This window comes from Thunnus maccoyii, chromosome 23 (genome assembly GCF_910596095.1).
Source record: "Thunnus maccoyii chromosome 23, fThuMac1.1, whole genome shotgun sequence".
NCBI classification, from domain to species: Eukaryota; Metazoa; Chordata; class Actinopteri; order Scombriformes; family Scombridae; genus Thunnus; species Thunnus maccoyii.
Window position 1 is genome coordinate 7,957,005 of NC_056555.1, and position 19,800 is coordinate 7,976,804.

A 19,800-nucleotide genomic window follows, 5' to 3' on the forward strand; every position below is an offset into this window, starting at 1 on the left:
CCTTCCTCCTTTCCTCACTCCTCCAGTCTTCTTTGGAGGCGGTGTGAGTGAAGAGGCCGCCGGTCGCTCTGGGTGAGATTGTGGTCTCACACCATAGCAGATGATATCAATGGCTTTGGGTCACCCAATTAGAATCAAACTGTGCATGTGTATTCTGTTAGTGTACTGCATTTGTATGTGTATGCGGGAGGGTCTATGTGTGTGTGTGAGCGTGTGTGTCTGTGTTCTGTTTCTCTCAGACTCCTAATGAGGAAGCAGAGAGAGGAGCAATGGTTGCTGATCGCTGATGCTGAAGGGCAGAGAAGTGGTCAGTCTCTCTTTCCAGAACTTCACACATTTACTGGACTCTCAGAGAGGAAAAACTCATCGTAAATGCTCTTTAACTCCTTGCACCTTGCATTTTTCAAGCACAGCTATGACCTCGTGGCGCAATAAACATCATTTTCAGATTTAGATGGTGGTAAAATCAAAGAGCAAACACATCTTTCTAAGGATGCAAACTGACATTCATTTCAAGCATTTGCAGGGAGAAATACATCATAAATATCAGTGACTTTTGGTCACCCACAAATTTACAGTCTTCTCAGAGATCAAATCTGTCCTTCTGCTCTCTAACACCCACAGCAGCGTGCATTGCTGGATTGATGTTCTTGGGCCAAAAAAAGCTCATGGCTCAATAAACGTCTGTGATCATCTTCAGGTTTTGATAGCAGTCAAATCAAAGTTTTCTTCTTAGAGATGCAAACTGATGTTCATATTATACAAAAAGAAATACATAGAAGAGGTATAGAGACTAATACAATGAAACCACAATATGGATCTTTGCAGGTAAGTCCATTGTCAGTAGTGTGTGAAATACAGTACAATGACCAAGCATGCTTTGGGTGGAAGACCCACAGAGTGCTGTCAGTGAACACTGACAGGCTGCCACTCAGACACTCATGGGTCACTATGGGTCATTTAGAGTCTTGAATCCACCTGTGTTTTGACAGGAGGAAAAAAAAAACAGTAAAATCCTGCTTGCTGTGAGACAAAATCAAATACAGGGCCTTCCTTATTCAGATGGGTGACAAATTAAAGGAAAAAAAAGATCTTAATAAGGTGTTGGGCCTCCACAAGCTTCCAAAACCAAACTTTTGAATCAAATTTTTAACATCTTTTTTATCAAGATAATTAAAAGAAAGGAAATGTTTTTTTATGAACGCATCTACCTAGTTGCAAAATGTTTAAATGTATCTAGAAAATGTTCACTGACAATGTGTTTTTTTGTTTCCCCTATATCCACTCTGCACTACAACATCCGTTTGTGTCAGCTAAAGCATAATTAATGTTTTTTATATTTATGTGTAGGCACTCATAGTCATTCATAGTCATGATCTTGTTAAAATACTGAAAAAAGGCAACAGTGACATGAGACAGGATGCGTTTGCTGAACCAATATTTAACTGAAACAATAGTCTTTTCCTCACTTCAATTAATGTATTTTTGTTACCCAACCACATGTGCGACTCGGGATATGAATCACAATCTCTGATGCCTCTGTTCTGTGTTTTGTTCCCTCATTTGGTGTTTTGATTACATCATTTTCATTCGCATCACACCATTCAGTAACCACCCTGCGCCCTGGACGGAAGCATCTGCATTTGTTATGCTCCTTGTCTCATTTATTGAGGTTTTTCCCTTTAATTTCATTTCATAAGCATCTATATCTACTCTGAAAGATCACATTTGGTGTTAACTTTAACGGAGCACATGACTATTAATAAACACTACAACAAAATTGACCCTGTAACCTTTTTGGTTGATCCATCTGCCTTACCACTGCGCAGTCCTGCTCTCATTTTAAAGTGAAGTTACAGTATGTGGGGCAGAGAAACACACAGTAATGTTGTGTCTTTCTTTACCAGCGGGTGGTGCTAGCAGCCTACAAACCATAGACCTCCACACAACTCTGTTTTAGCAGAGCGTGAGAGACAGAAAGAGAGAGAAGAGAGAGGGAGTGTGTGGAGTGAGCTTTTGGAGGCCTGCCAATCATGATGCAAAACCACTGCAGAACTAATCTATTTCCATGCCCGTCCTAATCCACCAACACAACGATGGCATCATTTAATCACAAAATCATCATCATCATCACCACTATCACCATCATCCTCCTCTCTCTCACTCCCCTCCCCCTCCGCTGCATTAATAAAAAATGTATTTTTTTTTGTAAATAAGAGCTTGTGATTAAGAGCAGATTAGCGGGTGCCTTCAGACGGACAGACAGACCGTGATGGGTTTTGTTAACACGAGAGTAACACTGGGTGTCAGTTGTGTGCGTCTGACATTACATCAACGTTATCCTCCTGCCGCTCATGTTATCGCTCTTGGCTTAGAGTTTTAGGGGACTTTTTAACAGCAGTGCTGCTTAAGAGCTTAGAGTAAATGGATGGATGGATAGATGGATGGATGAAGATCAGGCATGCACACACTCATGCACAGAGAGATCAGTGTCACTCACACAGCTTCAGCGCCAAAGCCTGATTTGCTTTGTGGTAAAAGCTGTTTTATTTCTCATCAGTGTTGTAATGGAGATGCTCTGCTGTCACATGGCACTTGAAGTCTCATTTTGTACTGAAGAAGAGCATTAGGAAAATCAGCCATTTTGCTGTTCTGGTATTCACCTCATTCTGTACTATAAAGTGTATCTGATTTTACTAATATAATAATAAAACCTTTTTCTGATGGTTAAATTGTGGACATTGAATGCAGTAAAGAAAAGAAGTTAAAGGGGGACTTATCTGTTTTGTTCTTTTTGTTTTATTTTTTTGTATTTTTGATACCTTGGTTTAAGACTTCACATTTATTGGTTCTACTGAACACCAGTGGGATTGTTAGATTTGCAGTTAGTGTTGTTTCCTAAATATTTTCACTTTAAACAGTCTGTCCCATTGCAAAGAGGATGTTGGCTTCTTTTGATAATGCTTTGTAATTAAAGGATGATATTCATATATATATTTTTTTGCCTTTTTTTTTTTTTAAGTCCAAACTCTGGAAAATCAGTTAGCTCACTTTAGGGACTGTACAAAAATTATTAGTGGTGTGTGGTGAGGAAGCTGAGAAGTAAAGTAAATATGTCAAAAATGTAAATGTATCATATAAAGTGAGAGTGACAGCTTGTGGTCAAAAAAACAAAAAATTGCCAGAAAATCTGGTAAATCATTTTAGTATGTTTGCTATCATTTTGGCAATTATTGCTAGTTCCACTTCTATTGTGCATTTTGGTGGCTATATGGAAACTATTATTCCATTCAAATCCTAAGGTTTAAATAGGAGTAAATCATCATAAATTCTTTCTGCAGTTATTAATAGCTAATGAATTGTACCAATAAATAGCTTTATGTAATGGGGAAGGTGGAAACCGTACACTTTTCATACAGTCCCTTACTGCACAAACTCTGCACTCTATTCTGATTTTGTGCCATAAAGCAACCAAGCAGATTTTTTTTTTGTTGTAAAATTACACACAAGATGATTCACGACATAAAACGCAGTGCAATACTTCTTGCCAATGGTGTAGGTTGTTTATGATCATTATAGAATCATTTTATAGATTGAGATATACAAAGCACCTTTAACATTAAAATCTCTCTGTTTTTTCTTTCCTCAGGTACAGTAAGTTCCTGTCAGTGAAGCATGTACTTTATTTGCAGGTGGGCACATTTTGTCAGGCAACGCAGGACACCGACTTATTATTCAGTGGTGTGCTGAATATTTGTGTATGTGTGTATCAAACGGAGACGTCGGTCCTGACGGTGAGTAATGTTCTCCAGGCCTGGCGGCTGGCACTGCTCTGTCTCCCTGCAGGTGGGAGTGAGTCACACACACAGGCATGCACACACTTACACACACACACAGAGCCACCCATTTCAGCCTGACCACCTCGGTGTGCCAGCGCAGGCAGCGACCATGGCAGCCAACTGGCCAATGAACAACTGTCTGTCTGTCTGCCTGTCTGTCCGTAAAGCAACAGCACATACCACCACAGCAGCTAGAGTGAGGTTTCCTTTCTCTGAATCTGTTTGCTCTCTCTCTCTCTCTCTCACACACACACACACACACAGTCATTCTCTCTCATTACTCACACAAGTCTGACACATCCCTGTCAAATGCCAACTCACATTAAGGTGGGGAGAAGGTACCTCTCTCTCTCTCATCTGTTTATTCTGTCTCCCTCTCTGTCTCTCAATTTCACTTGAAATTTAAATTCAAGCTGCTTTACTGTAAACAGTATTAATCAAGGAATATTACTATTGCCAACACATTACATATATATAACAGTTAATAAATAGACTAAACAGTATATACAGTATATCCAATATATATCCCATTATGTCATCTGCAGTCACAAACTGAATCCCAGGATTTTTTTCAGGATTGTTGAAGTTACTGAAGGAAGGAATCCAGTTTCTTGAAATATTTTAAAGGGGTATTGTATATTAGCATGCTCTACCACTGTGCTACATACAGTACAGGCCTAGCTACAACATCCATAAATGCATTTTACTGGAGGGATTAAAGTGCAGAAGAAGCCACTGACTCAACTTCTCCTGTCTATCTCTCCACTTCTGTCTCTGTTTTTTTATTTTCCATGTAGGCCTATTTGTATATGTTTATGATTCATAACGCTTTTATTTCATTCTTATTATGGATTGCTGATTTTTGTTGTCATCTTATGTGATATAACCTGTTAAATGTTTGGGTGCAAAGAAAATAAAAATCAAATAAAAAGTCTTGCAAATAACATGGTGTTTTGTCCAATACTGATGTCCTGTTCAACTGGCATCAAAATCATAGTACTGTAAATGACCACATCATAACACACAACTGAAGGCTCTATCCATCAACTGTGAGCTCTGGATTTACAATGAACTCTGCATACGTGTCTGTGTGTGTGTGTGAGAGAGAGAGAGAGAGAGAGAGGGGGAGAGACGGCTGTGTGTGTCTGAAGCCCTTTTCCATCATTTGCTAATCAGATATCATAATTTGCTCCAGCAGAATATTGAAATATGTCTGCCGGTATTTGTATCACTCCATCATGGTTGAGTAAATGACGATGTGACAGGCATGGATAACCCACCAGACGTGGCGTGAGAGAGAGTCTGTGTGTGTGTGTGTGTGCTTCTGCATGTGTGTGTGTTTAAGTGTGTTTAAATGATGTTCTGTGGAATCGGCGATGTATGGTTGCCTCTCAGCGCGGATAAAACAGTTAAACACAGTAATTGCCATTTACTCTCAGCTGTGCTGGCGTTCCCGTGGGAGAGCACAGCGCTCGACGGGTACCGCACACACTCCCACGCACACACACACACACACACACACACACACATACATACATACATACATACACATCTTATTTTAGAGGATTTCATCTTCTTCTGTCTTGTTTTTGTAAGGTTTGGTCCTGAATGTGTACACTGCTGCCACACCACTCTGTGTGTGTCCATAGTGGAGGTCTTGCAACCATCACATCAATATTACACTCTGCCCTGGGGCAGCTGAAGGCTTCTGGGTTACCTTACTGCTCCCTCTCTGTTTCTCTCTCTCTTTAAAATAAGGCAGGAGAATTATATGTATTTGCTTTGCCAAAATACGCCTTTTAAAATTATTTATTGTTGACTTTTGTTTTATATAAAACACAATTCTGTGTGTGTATGTGTGTGTGTAGTGAGAGAAAGAGAGGGAGAGAGGTGTGTTTCCTGATGTATAAATTAAGAGCACATAACTTCTCCTCCAGGTCACTGAAACAACAGAGCCGTCACCCGCCTGCCAAGTATGAATGTGGGGTGCAGAGAGGGACATAAATGACCCATTGTGAATGTGTGTGTGTGTGTGTGTGTGTGTGTGTGTGTGTGTGTGTGTGTGTTTGCCTTTGCATGTGTGTCAATGTGAATGAGTGTTCATTTATATGCGTCAATACAAATGAGTGTGTGTGCAGTGTATGTGTTTTTGGATGTGTTTGAACATATGTATTTTTAGTACAGCGTGAGTATGTGTGTAAATGTGTATGTGTGTGTGCTTGACTGGGTTTCTCAGTGTGTGTGTGATTAGGTGATCGCTGCTTTATATTCCCCACAGAGGAATAAAGAGAGTATTTCCCCTGAAAAAACAACAGCGCACAAAGGGTCCTTTGACAAGGCCGTGTGTGTGTGTGTGTGTGTGTGTATGTGTGTGTGTTTGGGCAGGGGGGGTTGGTGGTGCAGGTCTTGGACCCTCTGAACTCCCTTCAGCTGTGACCCACTGCTAGAAAGGCTTGACAATACATAGTATGTGTATGTAAAGACAACATTACTCAGCCTGTCTTGGCCGGAGTCAAGGCTGAAGACAGAACGTTATCTTCACACCAGCTCTCATTTTAATGACATGTTAATGATGCTGTGTTATTTTATTTGTTTAAATGTTGTTGGTGTATTCCAAGAGTTATTTTGTGATGAAGTGTTTTCATTGATTTATTCTGTTTGAAGCTCAGTTTGTGAGTTCCTACATTTCCCAGAATCCCCTTTAACAACTGCACAGAACTTACCTCAAATTTCAAGGATTTGCTGAATTTCAGCTGTGGGTTTGAAAGTGCATCTAGTTTGAGAAACAAGTAACATGAACCATAAGTGCAGTACAAATAAAGCAAAACATGGTGCACAGTTTGACGGAGTGTTTTATCGTCTTTCAGCTCATTGTTTTTGTTTAACGGCTCACATTTTTAACGTTCTGAGTCATTCTCACCGCTCTCATCAGCGTTGTTTGCAGCCACAGTGGGCAGCTTTCTCAGCAAAAATGCTCTAATAAACTCATTGTATGCTACCTACCCAGCAATGAATGCCAATGTTGCTCCATGTCCGCTGTACTGATGTGTAAATAGCAACTGTTTGCTAACACATTAGCCATATCAACCTCATAAGTTGATCATATTTGAATGTTGTGTTCACAGCTTGTTGCGCAGCTCCCAAGTGACCAAAAAATTAATTCATGCAGGTTTAAATCATGAAATTAAATGACAGGATATTAAACACTCCCCTCTTCTCTTAATGGCTTGGCAGGGTGAAGAGGTTCATCTTCAGTGACTCGAGCATTCTTTAGATGCAGCTCATGCTCTCTGACTGTGTCTTGTTTTTTGTATAATAATTTAAATCTGTGGTGTCCTTTATTTGGGGTAGCATGTACAGTAGTACTTTGCTGGAACACCACGACAATCTTAACTAATTCAGGATAAATATTACATCTTATTCTTATGTAGGAGATACAGAATATTTTCTTTCTCCCTTCTCTAACCCTTCTTTCAACATTTCTCCCTCTCTCACCTTGCTGCCAAGGTATAATACCATGTTGCACCAGTGTCACCAAGTGTTAATAACTTAACTGTCATCACAGAATCCCACGCCTCATGCCCCTTTTTAACCTTACGTTCATTTATATCTCTTCAACTGCTCACATCAAAGGTTACTGCACTTCCATGCCTCCAAACCCTTCGATAAAGACAATGATTAGTAAAAGCCAGTCAGACAAACTGACAAACAGACAGATATATAGATAGATGCTTTCCATTTTCCCCAGAGATCAACACTGTGCCACACACCAACAGGCACACAGGGGGATTATTTGGGAAAATTCCAGGGCATTTGCTCCAGAGTGGCACCGCGGGCCTCTGAACACCGACGATTCAGCTAATGTCACTGTGTGAAAGCATCAATCTGTCAACAAAACCCTACTTTGTGGGTCAAAAGGCTTTCAGCATTGCAGCAAAAGACAGAAAAAAAAAAAACACCGGCTCCACATTTCACCAATGAGTGAGAGAAAGAGGCCTCGAGTGAGACTGAAAAGAGAAAATTGTTACCATTACCTTGGAAAGGCAAAGAAAGTACAGAATAGAAAAAAAAAATTCTCCATGAGAAGGAATAATCAAGATGGTTATTTTTCTGCCGGATACCGCTGCTCCCTTGCATTATCAAAATTGATCGTGCCTATAATTTTACAGGGGGAGACACTGAGAGAGAAAGAGGTACGGAAGGCCCTATTGTCGGGCCAGCACATATCAAACTGTGTGATATTGTAGCAGTTAAGTGGCAATTTTGTTGGGTGCAAGCAGATTTATTTCCCCTTGCAGAGTGATGCCATTCTGTGCTTTTTTAGTGACTTTAGTTGGCAAAGGTGACCTGATCACAATCAAATAAACCCTCTCTTTTGTATGCATGTTGTATCGCCTGTTTTATTTTGATATAAATCTTTAACCAAGGCAAAGTTTCCATTCAAACCTCCTCTACATCTAAATATAGTCAATTAAATGTTGCTCAGACAACATATGATCTTAAAACTTTTCAATTATTCACCCAGATTTAGTCCAGTTTTAACCTATGTCCTGACCTGCAAATTTCTTAATTAATACTACTGGGTAGTTATATCTGTCATCAATACTCAACATCATACAACTCCTTTCTCCTTTAGATGCAACTGGTGTTTAAAACCAACACCAACATGTAAGGCAAGGGGAAGTGTATGGATATTTAAAGGAAGGTTGAAAACAAAAAAGGCCAACTGCATAATTACATTGTGCTGTGATTGTTCCCACAGTGTAAAATCTGAGGGAAAAACCTACACTGCAAGTGCAGAAAATGGATGCAGACGGAGATGTATCACAGACAAAACACACACTCACACGAGTAATCATCACACAGTCTCACACACATTGACCCGTGAACAAACACGCACCTCTCTGCCCTCCAGAGGTACACTATCTGCAGCAGGAAGTCCCATGCAGACACTTCCTGTTGGTCCCAGGAACAATGGCTATTGTCGCAGGCCGCGCCACGCTGATATGCCGTGACCTCACCTCCACGTCTCAGCTGACAATAAATCCTGCACCTTTAAATGGAACCAGTGATGATAGATTAACAAGGTAACGGCGCCAAAAACATAAAAACAAAACAGTATCAGGGTTAAAAATGGTAAAATACGTAAGTTTGGGGCAAAAATGCGAGCAGGCATGGTTGTTTTCACATCATATTTTTTTTTATGTATTTTTTTTTTGTAATTGTTCCTGTTGATTCCAATTTAGCAGCAAACTCCTGGCGCCAAACTCCAGACCAGACAAAGCAGAAAGACAATGCAGTCACTCTTAACTGAAGCACTTAGCTGACATAGCTCACAGAGTTTCTTTACATTCATGCCTTCAACAAGTGAAGAATCCATCCAGCCTCCTCCAGCCCACCAGGCACCATGATGTTGTCGGATTAATCAGTTCATTTTGGTCCATTGAGACTTTTGGACAATCAGCATATACACATGCACAAGTCAATACTAATGCTGGAACTTTCTCTCTCCATAGTGAGGATCTGACTGCTGTGTTCTGGCCCAAGATTTCAACAAACAAACGATGCATTTTTATGCTCCTTTTTCTTTCATAATCTTATGTTATTTAATGAGTTGAATGAGTTCACCAGCAAGTGCTGAATGGGCTGACTGGTGTCTGGTTTTCTCTCTTACTCCCCCCCTATAAGTCTGTCTTTGAGTGTCAAAAACTAGACTTGAAAAGTGTCTGGAAAAAGTTTGTAGTTTACTCTTTCACAAGAAGTGAAGACTGTGGTCGTATCCCTTGGAATTACATTCATATTGGATGATTCTGCAGCGTACAATTTATGTTCAGTGTTGAAAGATTTTTACAACAGTTATTTACACTCTTATACAAAATAACATGTATGTTTTTCTTGTGAAGTACAAAACGAGCAAGGAAATATACAATGTCTGGCTGGATAGGAAACTTGATCTTTCCCCAACCATAACAAAGTGTTTTAGTTGCTTCATCTTCATCATTGTTAACCAACATGTTATTGATCACAAGGAAAAATTCAATATCAACGTTCTCATTGGCAATGGTATTGACTTAGATGTATGTTAGATTGAAATAGGAAAATTGTTTGACCCTGTTGAGCTCATGAACAACACGGACATTTGTTTTCACCCACTTTCTGCTTTCCACTGTTCCTTTTTGATACATGATTCTCCTTTAAGGTGAGACAAGTTTCTTTGTTTAGCACATTTCAACAACAAGGCAATTCAAAGTGCTTTACATAAAATATTAAAAGCATTAGGACAAAGTACAAAAGAAAAACACTATAAAAGGACACAAATACAATCAAAATAGTAATTAAAGAGCAAAGAGAATAGAAAATTAAGATAAGCTAAAATAGAATAAAATAAAATACAATAGTAAAAGTTACAGTGCAGTGTAGGGAAATTAATCAAAAGCCAGAAATTTGATTTAATAAAAGGCAGCAGCAGACAGAAAAGTCTTCAGCCTTGATTTAAAAGAACTGAGAGTTGCAGCAGACCTGCAGTTTTCTGGGAGTTTGTTCCAAATATGTGGAGCATAAAAACTGAACGCTGCCTCTCCATGTTTAGTTTTTCCCCCGTGGACAGAAAACAGACCTGTCCCAGATGACCTGAGAGGTCGTGGTGATTTATAACAAAGCAGCAGATCAGATATGTGTTTTGGCCCTAAAACATTCAGTGCTTTGTAAACCAACAGTAGTATTTTAAAATCAATTCTTTGACAGACAGGAAGCCAGTGTAAAGATCTGAGAACTGGAGTGAGATCATATCTAGGAACATGGCTTGAGAAGATGGATTCAACTGAAGAGACACATATTCAAAAGAAGCAACATTTCCATAAGATATTTGCTTGCACTGGAGGGAATCATTAAACTAAATGGCAACTCCACCTCCTCTCTTATGCATTCTGGCTTCACTCATAAAACTTAAGGTGGGAGGGGTTGACTCGATAAGAACAGCTGCATTGTTATCTTAGTCTAACCAAGTTTCAGGTAAAAACATAAAATCAAGATTGTGCTTGATAATAAAATCATTGATTAATTTTTTTTTCCTGCCAAAGACCTGACATTTAATGAAGCTAGATTTAGTGTGTTAAAAGCATTATCTCCCCAATTTTTTGGGACAGGCTGTGGCTGGTGAGGAATGGATGCTAAATTTGATAAATTTGTTTCTTAGCAGATTCACTATTACCTAACAAGACAGGAATTGAGGAAGCCACTGGCACACTGGGCCCCAGCTTTTCCTGGGAAGAGTCATGAGCACCATTAGCCCTGTAGCCTGGACCCAGCAGATATCAGTTAGAGATTGCTGACTCAAAGCCAATAGTGAAGATGAATACTGAGGGGGATTTAGATGAGACAAAACGGGGGGTTAGTTTGGTCCCAGCGGTGACCAGCTCTTTCATCTGGTCAGTGAACTCCAAGAGGGGGTAGGAGAGGGAAACTGGAGAGGAGGGTGACCTGGTTGGGGTTTGAGGGGGTGAAGAAGGTGAATCCTCACAGTTGGTGAGTGGGGTGGAGACTCTTCCTCTTGGCTCTAACTCTCATGTTTAAAGCTCTCTTCAGGCGGGGGCTGAGGTGGCTCTCCTTCAAGATTTCTGCCGCTTTGTGTTATATCTTCTTCTTGTTTTGATTCCTCTTGTCTCTTGTCCTTGGCAGAGGAAACAGACTGGTGATGCAGAAAGTAAAATAGGATACAGATTAAAAAAAAAAACTCCTGATTTGTTAAGGTAAAGTTCATCTGATTTAAAAAGATGTCTGTGGTCCCAGAAAAAGTTAAAAATGTCAATTAAGTGCACTGATGAATGGATGGTATATGCAGTTGAGAGGCATGTGTTCACTGCCAACAATCTGCTGAATCTCTCAAGTCCTCTTCTAACTGGCAGTAGAAGGCCACTGCATACACCAAACATGATACATGCAAATGCCCATGATGACCTTGTAAAGCTGAGCTAGAGGTGCCCAGTAAAACCAGTCTACTGCTGTTGGCCAAAGTACAGCTCTACTGGTGCACTGAACAAGTGCCTTCCTCAGCAGAAGTTATTGCAGGAAGCAAGGGTGTAATAACAGGCAAACGTTCATACAATCAAAATAGCATAGGCTAATTGTGGCCTTAACAATGGGGGTCGTGGGTCAATGTGTTTCTGTAAAAAACTTGCTGAACACTGAGTAAGCGGAACCAAATTGCCTTTGTTTCTGTACTGTACCTGTGAGAAACAGTTTTTAGGAATATTATCATGATGAAGTGAGTTGGTGCTTCCATATATGTAGCCTTATGCAGAAAAAATGAACCAGACATAACACATTCACTTCCCCAGACAGATTCAAACTTCTGTGCAGCATGAAATAGATGAGAAAACTCTAGGTAACATATTGTGTAGAGAGAGATGCATAGAGAAAGAAAGAGCATTATGTTCATTAATCAGCTGATGACACAGCTCCAGTGGCCTTAGTGGAGTAGGCAATAATGGAACACAACCAAGCTCCCTTACCTTATGTTTAGCATGATCCTCGAGGGTGTTAGAAAAGGGTTCCAACATTTGACAATACCTTTTTTCTCTGTGACACGGTGCATGTGTGTGTGTGTATGTGTGTGTTTGAGCATCCCTTCGTCCCCATCTGTACAGAGCAGCTGCCGTCAGGATGCTTCTGGGGATTAAACGCCTCTCTCACACACAATCTGCCTCCCCCCCTACCACCGCCCATCCACATCTTCTTCACCTTTCCACCTCCTTCCATTTCTCCCTCTCATCCTCTCTGCCTTTCTCTCTCTGTCACACTTTCATCTTATTGCCAATTCTCCATCTCTCCGTGCTCATATTTTAAAGTCTGATTGTGCAATTGTTGTGCAGCACCATGTCTGCCCAGATGTCAGAGTCCATAGGCCTGCATCCCATGTGCGTAGAGTATGCAAAGCATGTATTCAAATGCAGACCAAGTAAGGCCAAATGGATTCCACTACAATGTGGACTACGTGGACAGACGATTGGGGCTTTAAAGCTGCACTAATCAATATTTTTACATGAGCGATTGATTAAATACTAAAGTGAAAGGTGTTATTTGTAGTGATGAATCCACAGAAAATTAACACCCGACTCTGCAGTTCCCTTGAGATCTAGCGCATTTTGTTCTGGAGCGTTTTTGCATTTTTCAAGTCATTGTTTTGGTTTTACGGCCTTCAACTTCACTGTTTTGGTTCATTGTCACCGCTCTTACTGCATGCTTCCTGCCCAGCAACAAATGGTAGTGAGAGTTTGCAACTAGCTAGTGAACAGAGTGGAGGATTTAACTGCTAAAGCCAGAGTTGGCGGAGCCCAGACAGAGGTACAAGAAGAGTGAATATCATCAGGTGGTCTGAAACACATCTCCAGATGAATGCTAATGTTCCTCTATGTTCTCTGGATGTATAAATAGGTGACTGTTAACACGTTGCCATATCAACACTATTAAATGATAATATCTCAAAGCTTGTGCGTGAGTTCTGCCCCCAAATGGCCAAAAAAACCAATGTTGCTTTAAAGTTTTGACCTGTCATGTCTAATTTTATGTGTATCAACCATGTATCTATCAAAATAAATATATATTTATGTCCAAACAGTCTGATTTTGGTTGCTTTGTGCAATCTCCATTGTCCAGAGTTCATCTCTTCACATCTGAACACAGCAGGCCTGGAGTTAACAGCACTTTATTAAATCTGATTATCAAATCCAAATCCTTTCAAATCCCTTGTTGTATTTAGCTTTAAAGAACATTAAACAACATAAGTCATTAATAACTTCACATTCAAGTAGTCAGTATCTTCTAATACTCAAGTTTTCCAGATAAATCGTATTACATGCTTGCAGTATTTAGCTAAATGGCTATCTGAATGTTTTGTACAATACTCCTTGATAATAAAAAGGAAGAAGAGGATGAAAGATTGGTTATTAGATTTGAAGACTCATAAAAGAAGACAGTGCACTGTAATGAAGCATGGAAACACGGAACTAGATTCAAAATCAAACCTGCTATGACAATCCAACCCTATGTCTGTATCAAACCACACTGCTCTCACAGTATTCACCATGTCAAATGTCCTTCACAGTCTCTGAATCTAACATCAGTGATATGCATGTTAGCTCTATCTACACCTCCGTGTTTACTAAAGATGAAATCAAATAAAAAGAAACACACTCATAGTGAAGATTTTAGAAGTTTTAGAATGTGGATGCTGTTTTTGTCTGCGAATGAGTGTCTACACATGTTTGTGAGAAAAACTGTGTGTGACAGAAAAAGAAGTAAAGTGTGTGCATGTGTGTGCAGCGTGTGTGTAAGCATGGCTTGAGGGGTGAGAGAATTTTATCCTACTGTCAGAGAGAATGTGTCAGATTTCCACTCCTTTGTTCCTTGTCGCCGAGCCTTGTCGTTACGTCTATCCGTGTGTGTGTGTTTGCCTGCCATCCCTGTCGGCTTTAGTTATTAGTCACTGGCTCTGTCGAGAGGCGCCTTTTTTTTCCAAATAGTTTTGAAGTCATAAATCCATAAGCAGACAGATGTAAGCTGGCGACCAAATACAGACATATATTAGGCATTCCCCTGGATCCAGCAAGCTGCTTGATGGGACATAAATGTAATCATATCCTTTCTCCCAAATCCCTCAGAGCTTTCACATTCTCCCCTCACCACTGTTGATAGACTATTAAGATACAGATGCTCTTGGTGTATACGCTAAGTCGGTCGAGATATTTCTCATGTGTACCATATGTCTTCCCTTAAATTTTGATACACTGCATCTACTCTGAAGTGCTGATAAGACATTTTAAGCAAATATAGTAAGCATTGTGGTCCAAAGCGTTGCGTGGGCAGCAGGCCTGGACCGACTGCAAAGAAAAAGCAAAATGAAAGAATCAAACTGAGTGAGCACATTTTGAAAAAGGTTGGGAAAATGGAACTGTTTTTTTTTTTTTTTTTTTTGAAGTTTTGGAGGGAATCTGTCAGAGTGTGAGAATGAGAACAAGATAGGTTGCATCCTGTCTGTCGTCCAAAATGTAAACCTTTGAAATTATTATACTCCTATTACTGTAATTGAGTTTGACAATAATACCAAATGCTCCAATAATGCCAGATTATGAATTCATTATGATATGCTATAATAATGTTGGCCAGATGCTGCCGTTTTGTCTGTCCTGCAAATGAATCTAATCCAAACTGAACATCTGACAATGGAGGTTTTCATAACCCCCAAATGACTTTGAACAGGTTGTAGGTTGTATTCATTTGCAAAAACACTAATTAAAAGCAGAAAAAGCACAGGAAATCAAAGATGCCTGGAGAATGATGATTGCAGCGGACAAAAATCCTAAAGGTTGGTTATTTCTGTGCTTTTGTAATTCTATCACATATTAAAGGTTCATTATTAATTCATTAATTCTGAATGTCAGGTATACAACATTGTCATGGGTAAACAGATGAGGCAGCTTGCTGAAAGCTCAGTTCATAATTGTTGTGATCTACTAATTATTTTAAATAAGTATAATTGTAATTAGAAGTTACAGATTCAAAGATTAGTTGTTTTCTGTTATTTAAATCAATTTTTTGTCCAAGTATAGTGAAAAATCATAACCTCATGACCCAACATAGGTGGACAGTAACTTGTGATGCCACTGTTTCTGACATTTTTTTTTAGACGAAATTCAATCCAAACAATGATCAAGAGTAACTGATAGAACACAAAATCACCACCAAACTAATAAAACTATTTGCTTACTCAAAAACAGAAGTCTGGCAATTCTTCCTCATAGAAATGTAACTTTTAAAAAAAGCTATATAAAAGATTAGTTATTAGCTTATACTTGTCAAATCTTAATACTGTATATTTTCAGATGAGGTAAATATACTCAAGGAGCCTTGAGGGTGACAATAATAATAGGAGTTTGGTTTCATTGTGTCGGAGCTGTCTAGTGTCTGCTCACAGGCGCAAAGAGGTGGTTTGGAACAGGAAGCGCCGCCTTGACCCTTACTTCCTCCATTGCGCCTTGTTTATGTTCCAACGACTTCCTGCATTTCTCTGTCATTTCTCAGGCTTGGAATAGCACGGCCGGCGGATGGATATATCATGATATATTTGTCTGGCAGAGCGTATACGTGTAGAAATAGCAATGTAAGCTGAAGGGAGAGCTGCGTCCTACTAACTGGAGATTATTGTGGTGCAACTGTAATGTTACTTTCCAGTCACTAGAGGGTGGTTAAGCCTGAGCTATGTGATCAAGACCCAACTGTGGAAATACAGTACATGACAGGAGGTAAGATTATTGACATGTTTCACTAAATGATGTCTCCTCGGTGTGAAGTACGTTCGGGCATTCAAACTAAATCTTCTCTGAATTGTAATGGAGAAACACAGAATTAGATTTATAAATGCAAACATGTCCTTTAATTGGGCATGAGAGGGAATTTAAAATGTTTAGTTATTTGAATTAGACTTTTACAGCAAATTTCATCAGCTGTTTAAATGTTAAATGTTTGCTATAATCCCCTTTATCTCATCAATGATTGCAAACAGTAGTAATTAAACAACATAGGGATGTGAGTGCGTTACCTATAGTCTTTCTCTCAGTGAGTGTTTGTGTGGGTGTGCATGATTGTGTGTTCATGGAGAGATTTGTGATGGAGCTGGTATGAAGCACAGCCTATAATAAATATCTTTACCATCTTAACTTGAAGTGACATAAATCCACTTGATCCCTGCGCTGTTCAAGATGCTTTTTTTTTTTATTTTGAGATTAGAGAAATGATTTACTGGTGACCTATTTTGCTTTGTTTTAAGATACTGACCCACTTGTTTTAAACAAATGTATAACATAAGTGCAACTTCAGTGGAAACAAAAACATTTGAATCTCCAAGAGAGATTAATAGACTTTGTGAGAAGAATGTTTTTGCAATTAACTGATTAACTTCAGTTGATTGATGATTGATGTGCTCGTGACCAACAAACAATCACAGCAACAGTCAAGACACATAATAAGACACATAATAATAAAACACATCAAACATTACATACATCTGTGGTTGGAAGATATTAACAGTCCAAGAGGAAAATCTAGTGCAAAATAAGAATAAAATGTCAGGTGCTTTAAAATACAGTAATAGTTAGTGCTTTGCTTTCATAAAGTGCTGATGCAGAATTGGGGAGCCATTTAGTAATTGGATGGTTCCGCGGTAAGTGCTGCAGCTATTCGCCAACAGAGGACTGATTTGTGCTTATGAAGGCCTCCTATGTCATTGGTTTGATCATTGGTGCCCTGCCTTCCATAAATGTGCTGGTTTTGGGTGGGGGGTGAGGGGGGCACTGTTCCAGTTCCTTGTCGCCCCAGCAGGGTGTCATTTGGCCGAGCTCTTAAGCTTCAGGCCCCAGGGGTCTGGTGCAGGCTGCCAAATCCTGCGAAGGTAGCTGTACTACAAGTAATACATGATGCTCAGTGTGTGGCTTTGTATTTGTGTCTGCGCCTTTTGTTCTTGTTAATAATATCAAAGACAGACTGTATTAGGCCGTATATTCACCAGAGAAAATCATGAATTGTATAATATTGAATCATAACAATGTTTTTGTTCTATAATGAGAATATGATTAATGGTTATAGATGTAATGTAATTTTTCTGTAAGCAATGAATTACATCAAACATATTATTCTTGGTTGAAATTTTAAACGGATGATATTATGTTATATGGAGTCATAAAAAACTCCTCTAACTTCAAAGGAATCCGTGGAAATGGCTGAGAGGTCAGAAACAGCCTTGTGCCCTGAGAAAAGAGAGGAAATTGACAATAAGACCTTTCTCAGATTGAGCATTAAAAGTTATGCTCATATCATGGCCCAGGCGTCCTGATTCCCATTCCTCCCACACACACACACACACACACACACACACACACACACACACGCACTCGAACACACACAAACACACAGCAACAGCCATAAACTACAGAGAAGAGGAAGGGAGACAGAGAGAGACGGCTGCATGATCTTGATTTGGAGCAACGTTAAAGAAATTAGGACATTTCTGATGCCCAGTTTTGAAGTATAAAGACCAACGCTGATTTTGGATAATTTCCCAAAGAAACCCTAAATATAGAAACTAATACAAGACAATTTCTTTATGAAAAAAGAACAGTGTGACATATTAGCAAGAAAAGAAGTAGATACTTATCGTAGTTAAACAAAGAGACAAAAGACGTGTGAATATAATCATCATTTCTGGCAACTTGATTTTATAAATCTAAAGTGATTTTTAATAGCAATAATTAGTATTTTCATAACAATAACTTTTTTTTGGTTTGGATATTGTTGTTGGCACATTACACATATATATTTGTTTATTATTATTGAATTTTTATTACATTGTTTCATTTGTCACTAAACTTGTACCAACATTACTGCAATCTGATGGCCACTAAACCTCACAATATATAACTCTGATAAAGTCAAAGAAGACAAGAAAAGAAAACCATACCACGGATATATTTATGTCAATAGTCACTCAAATGCAACATTTTCTGATAGACCTTTAAAATGGTCAAAATGACAAGTATTCATACTGTGACTGTAATGTCAGCAGTCCTAAGAATCCCACTAAGTAAAAATTTGTGAAAGTATCTTAATAAGCATACCTGGACACAAAAAGGGAATTGACAAGTGGTTATAATTAAGATAAAAGTCAGGCTAATTGAGCCCCAGATAAACCAAACTCTATTACAGGGGCTCTGTACCAATATTACCATACTCTTCTTTGTGTTTTAGAAGACCAGATACTCCAGATTCTCGTGGCTAAATTTAACTGAAATTTGAAATTTAACTGAAAACTTGACAATCAGTGATGTAACATTTTGTGGTGGAAGCACTTTCAATCGGAAGTGAAAATCAAACTCAAACTAATGAACTTAAGAGGAACCACAGAGAGAGAGAGAGAGAGAGAGAGAGAGAGAGAGAGAGAGAGAGAGAGAGAGAGAGAGAGAGAGAGAGAGAGAGAGAGACAGTCAGTTCCCTGAGCTAGCTAGCTGCTAAACGCTGAAGAGAGGAGAATGAATTTGGAGTGACATCCCAGTTATTGCTCTTGACATTTGTGCATCGTCCGGGCGCAGTAAAAGCCGCACCTAGGGGAGGTTGTGTATGTGTGTGTGTGTGTGAATGAGTGTGTGTATATGTGTGTGTACTGATGAGCTAAGCGCAGCTGAGGACAGACAGTGAATGAATAATAAAGTGTGTCAAACCTGACCTATGCGGTCACTCTATTTAGACGTTCCTTTGTTTGACCACCGCCCCGACCTCCTCTCACACATCATACACACACACACACACACAAAGACAAAGCCTCTTGTGTGAGCTAACTTTAGAATGAGGAGACGCCAATGAGTCCCTTTGTTTTCTGCAGCTTTAACATACAGTAACTGTTGAACTGTGAAAGTGAATTGGACAGGGATCAACCATATAATATACTTTTGACAGCCTTTGAAGCGCATCCGCTCTGCCCCCGCGCATTTGCTGATTGCCCCTGAGCCCTTTTTCTCCTCTGCACAGGCATACTGTGGCATTTACAAGGTACAGTGGGCAGCAAAACGCACATTAGAAACAAGTTAGCATACATGGACAGAGAGAGATACAGTGAGGCAGTGGGTAAACCATTTTATTTGGTTGGAGTGAAATGGTGCCTGTAGTAGTAAATAAAATACCTGATAAACAATGGTCTGTAGTTGGTGTATGTATAACGCAAACATTATACACAACTAGTCAGTCAATTAATTAGGAACCCCATTTAAGGATATTGCATCACTTTGATGCTGCCATAAAGATACTTCTCAGATATTATTCTAATGACTCTGTGCTTCTTAATATATAATATAAGATTCATTCAGTCATTTTGATTAGGACTGGATGGTGCACTCAAACTGAGTTGATGAGTGACAAA